Below are 11,035 nucleotides of genomic sequence, written 5' to 3'. Positions count from 1 at the left end.
GCTGAAAATTTGGGGGTCCCCCGCCAGGGCGGGAGGGTTGGGAAGCCTATGCAAATCATTAGTGTTTTACACACTCACAGAAACACACACCCTTGGATTAAAAATATACACTGATTTCCAGGAAATTCTAAGAGAAAGAACAAAATCCTGTTGGAATTAAAACATGTTCTACCCAGTGAATCTTATCTGCTGAATTCATTCAATCTCAAAAGGGCTTAATTTTGCTTGGATCGGGCCCAGTGAGTTTGTCATTCATAGGCACTGTTTTTGACTTAACACGAGCATAAAACAGTTCTTCAGAATAATAATGTTACTAATATTGAACTTGTCTATAGGACTATTCACCTCATCTATAACTTATGGGTCGGATCCAATGCAAAATTCCCTCTGGTGCTAGAGATCTTGTGCAACCAACTTCTGAGCATTATAATGTATATAGAGGAAAGTGGTAGGTTTTGCACAAAATCTTGCACAAAGCAGTATGAACTTCATTTACATTTCTGCTTGCACATTGCTGGATTCAAGCCAGCTGCTGTATCTTTTTGCGTAAGTGCAATATAAATTCCTTATAAACAATTACTTTAAACACTAAAATAAAAAAATCACAAACTGTTTCATATGTACCCAAACACATCAAAACAGACATGATCTACAAATGCTTGCAGATTGATCTGAATATATAAAACCAATTATAACATATGAAAATAATCAAGTTGTAAAAATGAACATACAAAAACCGCTGTTATATAAGACCTTACAAAATGGTAAATTCTTTGAATCAGAGGCATGGATTTACATGTTCTGATTCTCAAATAGTGGCAGGATAATTTTTTCCCTATGTTAGGAATAAGCTACGGTGACTAAAGCTATTCATTTTAAGAATGAATTAGGATATATTCAGGGCTTTTTTTCCTGGAAAAAGAGGTACTAAAACTCTCAAGAGGGAAATGAAGGAGAAACACATGGGTGCCCCTCACAAACTTTTAAACATTTTTTGAGAATTTTGTTTCCACAAAGAGGTCCCAGAACTCCACTCTGCCACATTCCCCCAGGGGGAAAAACTGGTTTTCCTTCCTTTCAACCAGCCACAAGCTGTTCAAAGTCAAAAACCTGTAGTTCTGATTTGTCAGGTTTGTAGATTCCTTGTTTCTCATTAAGGAGTCATTTATTTATTTAGACAGTTTCTATTATACCTCTTCAGAGTCTTTGTCAAGGCAGTGTACAATTAAAAAACACAGTATATATAAAAGTCATTAGACATAATTTGTATAAAGCATGGCAGACTCACCTCCACCAACATGCAGGAGGTGGGGTGGAGAAAGGAAGGATGCCTGACTCGCTGCATGGTGCCCTCCGGGCTATGCTGGCAGGGTGAGCCGGGTCTCCCCAAAGCATGCCACATCAGGTGGTACATCAGAGGGTGGATGTGGGCTGTGGGAGCCCAAGAGCTAATTAAGCATGCCTGCATGGGCTGGCTTGCCAGCTTCCCCACCCTCATATTTTGGTTATGATTCATGCCGTACTTAATTATGCTTTACTGTTGTAGCCTGGCAGTTTGGGCATTGGGGTGGATCCTTTTGAGGGGAGGCTGTGACTGGGTGCCTGCTTCCTCAATTTGCGGGGTCTTGCGGTGTGGAACCACTCAGTCCCATGCCCAGGTGGGGGCTGCTAGCTGGCTCGCACCACCATGTGGCAAGGGGACCAAGTAGACACTGGCGTCCATGTGTCCTGGTATCTTGCCACTCCACAGTTTGACCCTCAGCAGGTGGACTGGGAAGAGGGTTCATTGGGTCAGTAGGTGGGTCACCCAATGCTTGGATCCATCCCCATGCTATGCCATTGCTCCTTTTGCTTGTATTCAAATAAAGAGGCTGCAGCCATGTTTTTGCCAGAGTATGGCTGTTTGTGTGTTTATTCTTTCCAATGTACCACCTCCTGCCCCTCCTTGAATCCACAAAGCTATTTATAGAACAGAAGCAGGACATTATAAAGCAGGTAAGATGAAATCCTCTTGTGTCCTAGGCTCAAATGGGAGAACTGTTACTTTTGGAGGGAACTGTTACTTTTGGAGGGAAGCTGAACAAGCCAAAGCTTGTACTCCACACCAGGGTTCCAGAGAAGGCCTAAGCGTGCCCAATCAGGGGAAGGATTGAAACATAAGTAGCCAATCAACATCTAGGCTCATACTGTACCCTGATAGGCCCTTAGGTCCCTGTAAATAGCCAATCCATGTATATAGTTAAGGACCAATCAGAAGGGGGCAAGAATTGTATAAAGGAGCGGGAAGTTTGAATAGAGCTCAGTCTGTGTGTGTGTTCCTGAAGTAAAGTTTGCTGAAATCACTCTCCGACTCTGGTCTCTTACTGCGCCGACCCCAGTACTTTACAATCCTTAACTAGAAACTGCAGGGTGGTGGTGGCGGGGGAGCCTTGATGTGTTTTAGCCAGGGGCTTAAAAGAGAGTAATGTAGGCACCAGATGAGCCTCAAGGAGAAGGTCATTGTAAAGATGACCACAGAAAATGCCCTGTCTATTCATATTGGGGGTCTAAATTTGTGAAGAAAATACACAGATGGTTGCATTTTAAATCATACATCCAGTAAACTAGAATTTTCTGTGTATTGGTAATGCAGATCTGGATTACAATGTACAACTCCCTGAATAAACTTTATTCACATATTTAAATGTGAATGAAGATAGAAATCAACACTGGTAGTAACAGCTGACTCATCATTACTACAGACAGATCAAGATTCATTGTTATAGCTGGATGATGACTTATGGCAACAGCTAGATAAGGAAAAGGGTTTAAAATATTTATTCCAATATCCTTTTTTATGGTTGTCCTTTAATGGCTATTTTAATGGCTTTGCTATTAATGGATGCATTTCACTGCTTTTGTTTGATTATTTTAGGTGTTACCAACCCCAAGCAGGTCTCTGGAGAGGTGGCATATACATTTTCTAAATAAAAAAATTGAGAGATCTTAGATAGGCAGAGAATTTTGAGTGATGACTCCAGTATTATGGAAAAGTGCCTCTCCTGGTATCTAGTTTAATGTTCGTGTAAATGTCTCTTAAAACAATTTCTGACTTTCCTTTTATCTTGCCATTACACATCACTCATTTTGGTTTTGGTATTTTTATATGTGTATGTTTGTGTGTGTGCAGGTGTATGAATGCCTGGAAGTCATAGTTGGCTTCTGACAACTCCTAGTGAGGCTTGGATGTTCTGAGAGGCGGCTTGCTATTGCCTGCCTCTGCATCCTGCCTCTGATATTCTCTGGAGGTTTCCCATCCAAGTACTTGCCAGGGCTGGCCCTGCTTAGCTTCTGAAATCTGACAAAATCGGGCTTGCCTGGTCAGGGCCCATTACACATCACTTAGGATGTTTCATGGAGGGATTTTTTTCCAGTACTATTTCATCGTTTTCCTATATTTACTTTCTGATGTTGTCTTAAGTCCTCTGCAAGCAGGTGGGACTATAAATTACCAAAATACAACTGCACCTCCACTGACAAATAGACCCAAAAGGTGGATAGTTCATTCAAAGAATCTGTAGGCTGCTATTTCACAAATCATCATAAATTCATGGTATTTGAAGCCAGATACTGTAAGAACATAAAAATTAAATTAATTTAACAATGAACACAAAGAAAAAAAATATAAAACCATAAATAACAAATGTTAATGAATCCTTTGTAAATTTGGCATACACAGCTCCTGATGAGAATTAAAATCTGCCAATGTGTGCAAATATGAAATTACTTAAGTGTGAACTTTGCTTTAGTTATCTGCTCTTCTGGTCTAAAAGGGGTATAATTAGTTTAGACTACAGTACCTAAACAGAGTTTATTAATCTGAAATTTCTTGTTTTAACTGGATTTGTTTACAAAGTTCATTATATGTAAGCCCTGCCAATTGGGTTACTAGCTCTGAGTTGGGCATTTTGTGGGTGGAGCATAAGGAGGATGGGTTTGGGGAGGGGCTTCAATGGGGTTTAATGCCATAGACTCCATCTTCCAAAGTGGCCATTTTCTCCAAGTGAACTGATATAATACCTGGAGAGTAATCCAGGCAATATATCAGTTGAACTGATATAGATTTTATTGCTTGAAGAGTAATCTCAGGAGCTTTCCAGCCACCACCTGGTGCGTGGCAACCCTGCCTGCTAATAAAATCAATGGTGAATATTAAGACAAAAAGCACAGAAGAGCAATGAAAAGAGATGGAAATGCTAAATTTTAAAAAGTGCTGCCTTCTTTACATATAGCCCTGATTCTGTAGCCAATTTTCAGGACAGGGTGCCAGCATAGCTTTAATTGATTAACTGAGCCTCAAGAGCAGGCAGATTGCTGATGGTGTGGGGGCACTATAAAATTGAAATGGGGCATGGATTCCTTAGCTGATTATCATGAGGTTAATCCTGAGTCATCGAACAGAAATACTGCAGTGGATTTCTTGATACGGCATTTCTCTGCCCAAATGATTGGACATTTTAAACCTTATTTTTCGATCTTTGCCCTGATTATTATAATACAGGATGGAGAGAAAGAGATGAAAATGTGTTGCTTGCTTTGCATATTATTAAAAAACTCTTCCTTGGAATAATATTTTTTCCCCGACAAAAGAACCTTTAATTGATTTAAGCAGTTGTCTTTTCATTCTCTTTGACTACAAATTAAGATTCCAGTTTTAGGCTGGCATGATATCAAAGCACCTGCTTATTGAAAATGGGGGAAAAGAAAGATGGGGAAGATCCAGAAGCATTCAAATTGTTATTGGCATGTGATTGTCTCTAAATCAATAAGGAATGGCAAAGGCTACCCTGCTTCACTTTCTACAGAGAGTTCTCATCAACCCTTATTCTTTCTGTAAACATTTTGTAAGTAAAATACTTTTAGTGAAAGGTTGAATTTCTCCCCGTTTCTTACAAATAAACGGCACTTCCAAATACTAGAAATGTGCAAAGAAATGGTGGTACAATATCATTTCCCAGAATACAGGGATGTTTGCGTAATTATTTTTTCTTGGGAAAGGGTCAGACATGGTAGGATGTTATACACAGTGGTTAATCCATCTCCACATTGGTATTTTTAGTGCTGTTTTACAGAAAAGGGGATGTATTGGGAAATGCTGTATTACCCATGCCCTCAAAATGGGCAGGATCCAGAACCAGCATATATAGGCCTTTCCTTACCCTCTTGTATAAAAGAAAATGTAACTAATGTGTGAGTATTTTCCTGCATATTTCTACAGATTAGCACACGTCCTGGAACCTAGAACACATGCAGTTTGGAGCTGATGGACTGCAGTAAGATAGATCTGGAGTCTGTTCTTGGGCTTTCTTAGCTTCCAATCCAGAAAACAGCCAGGAGACTAAACTAAAACCAATTCAAATGATCAAGTTTAAAAAACCCCACTGTTTTAGGCCTCTTGTGTAAGCTGAAACAAAACTTTCATGACTCACCCTTGAGGATGGCCAGGTTTCCTGCAGGGTGGAAGCTTTTGAAGCTTCCCACAAAGGGAGATGGGAAAGCTGCATTTCAGATGAGCATGTGGTGCACTTTACTTCAACTGGGTACCAGAATGCCTCCCACTCTAAAGGGAAGATTGCACATGCTAATTTGTATTTCTGTGATGATTACTATGTCCAAAAATTCTAATAAATTGTAATGGATAGCAGGGCTTTTTTCCTGGGAGAATGTGACGGAATGGAGTTTTGGAACCTCTCCGTGGAAACAAAATTCTCAAAGAATGTTTAAAAGTTCATGAGGAGTACCCGTATGTTTCTCCTTCATTTTCCTCTTGAGAATTCTGGTACCTCTTTTTCCAGAAAAAAAGCCCTGATGGTTAGTACTCTCTCTTAGCTGTGGAGGTTTGTGAGCAAAAATTCTACTTCATGAGCTACTGGCATTAAAGTTTTGAACTACTACATACATCAGTTTGTTTGGGGGCCATTTTTCCTGAGCTAAGACAAAAATGTATGAGCTGGAGGCTAAAAAGCTGTGAGCTAACTCACACTAACTCAGCTTCGAGGGATCATTGCTGATGGATAGGTTGATTCAAATCCACAGTACATATGTACTACCCCTCCACACACCAACACAAACATAACAATCACTGCAAAATTATTTTGTTAAATGTTTCAGCTTCAGTAATGTAAAACTTGGTTCTGAAGAATGGCAATACAAGGGATAGGTTTTTAAAAGCATAAACAAAAGTTTAAATGTTATCTTCTATATGAATGGCAGGGCATGCTATAGAATTCAACATGTACAACCGAATTTCTTTCCTGTTCTTACTGTTTCAGAATTGAATTATCTGTTTTTGAATGATGTATCACCTTCCTGAGAATTCATCATAGTCTCAGCATTCTTAGAACTAACACAGGTGTGGGGAACCTCCGTCCCGAGGTCACTTTGTGTGGCCCTCAGGGATTACTGGGCTGAGCCGAGCCATGTGGCAGCCTCTCTAGTGCCTGGCTGGCCAGTGAGGATCGTGGGGCCCAGATGCGCTGTGCAGCAGCCTCCCCAGGGCCAGGCAAGGATCACAGGACCCAGATGTACTGTGCAGTAGCCTCCCTGGGGTCTGGCAGGCCAGCCAGAATTGCTGCAGGGCCTAGAAAAGTTACTGTCACAGTTCAGTTTGCACTTGATTATCCCAGATGGTGTGGCCTAATATGCTAATGAGTGTATGACCTAATATGCTAATATTAGGGGATGTGGTCTAATATGCTACTGAGTTTCTGTTGGGCTTTTTCTACAAAAAAGCCCTGGACCTGTGCATTTGCCTAGGGCGGCAGGCCGGGTGTGTGTGTGTGTGCCAGATTAGGCTCTCCCCACATGACTTCAAATAGAAAAACAATTATTTGCATTAATTTTGCTGGTCTGAATCATTCTCCCTCAGTGGAACACTGTTTTTTAAGTTGATCATTTTTGATAGCCCGCGAATGATGTTATAAATATCCATATGGCCCTTGGTATAAAAAAGGTTCCCCACCCCTGAACTAACACCTTGGTTCTCAGTGCTTATTTCTGAAACCTAAAGCTCTGGGTTAGGAACAAAGATGGGAGCCGAAACAGTTAACAATAATTTTGCATGAATCTCTGTTTTGTCACTTCTTCATCTAGAAATATTTGGCAATGCAATCTGCTAAAGATCCAGGGCCCAACTGTACGCCTCTCTGAGCCAAAGAATATCTCCAGACAGAAAAATCTGCCTAGCAAAAGATCTTAATTTGAGCAGAATACCATGTGAAAGGACTGAAGGAAAACAAAATGGGGGGGGGGGGTGACAACAAAAGAGTGTGCAGTCAATTTCCTGCTTTACAAAAGATATGAATAGGTATTTATTAAAATTAATGGGTGAAATGTTTCCAAATTGTCAAGGTGACTTTGAAATATCCTGTCTTCTTCAGAAACCAATTATATAATTAATTCTGTTATACAGTGTATTATTCCCAACAATGTTTAGCCAGTCTTTAACCTCACTACGCAATCAATCAAGACTTGTTCTTTCTTCCTTAAGCTTGTCTGTTTTGCAGCACAGGTAAGTTTAGATTACGTTTGTGACAATAAATGTGTGATTGGGGGGGAGCCATTGCTTAGGTCATTCTGCTTCTTTCCAAAGGCCAAGATTGCAATTCAGTTTTCCTCAACAGTCTTCCTCACTGAGCCAACTGACAGAACCAATGGACAGGGAAGGCACAGTTGGGTCAACTCAATGGCAGTCTGCAAGATCAAGGCTTGAGTCAGAAGAAGGGAAAGAGTCAAGCTATTAGGAGAACCAGAGTCAAAATTTTCTAGAAGGAAAATGGAAATAAGGTTAAGGTATTTAAAAAAGCTCCATCCCAACCCCCCCCTCCAGTTTATGCTCCTAAAGAAACATAATAACATAATGCATTAAATAACAGTAGCAATAATAGCAAGAATGGTTTATGCATTGGGGGAAAAATCATTCCTAATTCAGCAGAGTGTATTATGAAATGTAAAGGATTTTTTTTTGGTTATTAGATTGCTCATTCTAGATAAAGATGAAGATTTGGCCCAATTGGATATGATTTGGCAATGTTCCCCTCCCCCTCAAAAACTAATAGCTGTTTAGGAAACTATGTATGCATCAGTCTTTTCGTTAAATAGTTATGTTACATTTATTATAATTAATTCTATGGTTCTAATGTATGAGTATGTAATGCATGAGAAAAATGATGAAATGAAATAAACAAAAACTCCCTTCAGTAGATAAACCATATTATAAAATTGTTCTAGAGTAAAACCTTAAGAAAAGTGGTACGAAAGTTTATACTCAGAAGTAAACTTCATAGGTCTTATAGGTGCCACTAGACTCAAACTTTGTTCTATAAATTGTTCAGCTTTAAATATCTTCAGATGGAGAATTTCTCTCAGGAAGGATTTCTCAGGGTTCTCATGAACTAATAACTGGGGACAGACTATCTTAGTGTGACAGATGGCCAAAGGTCCTGTTCTTTCCTATCAGCCATCAGTCGTATTTGTTGTGTATGCAGAGTAGGTAACAGCTGATTAGGCTCCATCAATGGCTGAAGGACCCAGATGGGAGAGGGAATTGTTTACAATTAACATCATAGTTACCATCTGAACAGCCATTTCCTAAACCAGATTCATTAAGAAATAAAGCCTACTTATTTTAAAGAGATTTTCTTTGTACGATTGTATCACATTCTTCATAACTTATGGTACTCTTCTGAGACTTTGAAACACTTTGCATGTATGATCAGAACAAGGCCAATATCATTATTCCCATATTTTAGATGGACAAGAGGAGACTGAGAGAGAAAATGGCTAGCCTGAGGCGATTTAGTAACATTGTTATGACAGACATCAGACTGTATTTGGGGACTTTCTTTTCCGAGCCTTGTCACTTAACTGTTAAGTTATAAGAGATTATACAATCTCAATATGAGTTGAGTGGAAAGTCAAATTCATTCAGTTTATCTTCCATATTTCAATAGACTTTGTTGCTCTTCTATCTTCTTCCTACAAATATATTGCAAGATTGTATTATCTTTGAGTATTCTTGTCTTCCTTTCTCTTGTGTCCCTGTTATTTTCCATCAGTCAATTATTCTCACTAAGACCAAAATCCTTTTAAAAGCTATAGAAACAGACTGATGTATCAGCTGTGACCTTATAACTGGTAATGTTCTCCTGCTTGAAATGAAACACATCTGGAAAAAGCCATTCATTGTCTTTCAAAAGGTCCAAATGTCTAACAAGTGGGGACAAGTATGAAGGTATATGGAGATACAATCTTATGCCTGTAATTTTTTTGCAAACAAGCTTACCTGTGTTACATTATTCCACTGAACTCTTGATATATCAATGAAAATCAGAGAATACAGGATCAGGTTCCTGAGTGGACAAAGACCAAATGAGGAATAAGAATTTGCATACCATCTTATTCCTCAAGAGGGGTTACAGTAATAAATAGCAGCAGACAAGGGGTAAAATGGTATCTACTAAGAATAAGAACAGAAATTACGTACCACCACATATTTTTCTACATTTTCTAATGACTGATATTTTCAGTCATGTAAACCCCATCAATTCCCCATAATTTCTCTCTTCATGATTATGTATCATTTTAAATTGCAATACAAACCAGATTACCTTCCAGCAGAATAACATACTTCTCTTTTCATGAAGGTTTGATATTTTCTGGTTCAGCAATTAATAGTTAAACTTCAAAATATAATGTATTTGGGATGAATTTTTGCCAACACAGCTTCTCTTCAATTCTAGCATTCTTTTTTTATTGTGCAATTTAAAATAGGAGAAAAAATAGGTATCACATCCATTGGGATTTAAACAAGGTTGCCTTAGCTAGTATTTAAGCAGAAACTGAGCAACTTAAGGGGATTTTTTTTTGCACTAAACGATGGTACTATTAGTGAAAAAATGGTAATTATAAGGGAAAAGTAAATAAAAATGTCTCCAAATATCCATTCAACTATCCCTTCATCCCACTTTATTTATAATAGATATCTCAATGATATGACAATACAGCTGGATTACAAGAAGCCCTGCAATTTTATTGTTGAACACTGTTTCTCAGGGGTCATTTCAACCTGTTAGTCATTTCAACTTATTAACATTCCACATTACCTTTAAGTACTGAAGGATAATAGTAATAACTGGGGGTGAGTGGGAATGCGCCTCCCAAACTTCTGTCATTCTCTATGTACTTTCTGACATCAGATATCTGGGATGTAAACAGCATATGTAAAAACCTACAAGATCTTGAAAGAAAATCTTTGTACCTTTTCATTCTATCAGGCATCTGCTCCTGTAGGGCCTCACTGAAAGACTGGGGCCTTGGACAGTGCCAGCCAGTTGTGAAGCAGCTTTAGATGTGATGGACAAGAAGACAATACTCTGGTGCTGTGACTTGAAGTCACCCAATCTCTGCTTGTCAGTGTATGAGTTGTCAGTGTCTGGGCATCATAGATGCATGTCCCATTGTGGATGTTATGTAGGAACTATAGAAATGACCAAGGTGAGTTACGCAGGCATCCTGTTCCCTCCTTCCAAATTTTGTTAAATCTGTCACTCTAAGTCCAGTTCATTAGTGGTATAAAAGTAGTTTCCCTATGACTTCAAGATGATTTGGATTGTCATTCAAAAAAGAAACATTTTATTAGCCTCATTTATGGGAGTCTAATATCCAAATGGTCTGGATGCGGTTTGAGAAGAAGCTACAGGAAAACAGATCGCAAGTTACTGTCACATAAGCTTAAAGTAGGCCTAACGGCTGGTTCTTTGATAAAAGGCCCAACATGACTGATGTGTCTTCAAGTGTATGTCCCATGGTGCTCGTGTAAGAAAAGCAAGATAATTATATGATTGCTTCCCACATTAATGTAGCCCTTCCTGCATTCTTTCTCATATGTTATGACTATGCTCTGGGATGGTAATACTCAGTAACAGCAACCACAGTACTCATAAGATGAGAAACGGCGATAAGACATGGTGCATTGTTCTGAAAAGGTTCAGGATAT

The sequence above is a fragment of the Heteronotia binoei genome, chromosome 4 (genome assembly GCF_032191835.1).
Source record: "Heteronotia binoei isolate CCM8104 ecotype False Entrance Well chromosome 4, APGP_CSIRO_Hbin_v1, whole genome shotgun sequence".
NCBI lineage: Eukaryota > Metazoa > Chordata > Lepidosauria > Squamata > Gekkonidae > Heteronotia > Heteronotia binoei.
This window is presented reverse-complemented; position numbering follows the sequence as displayed.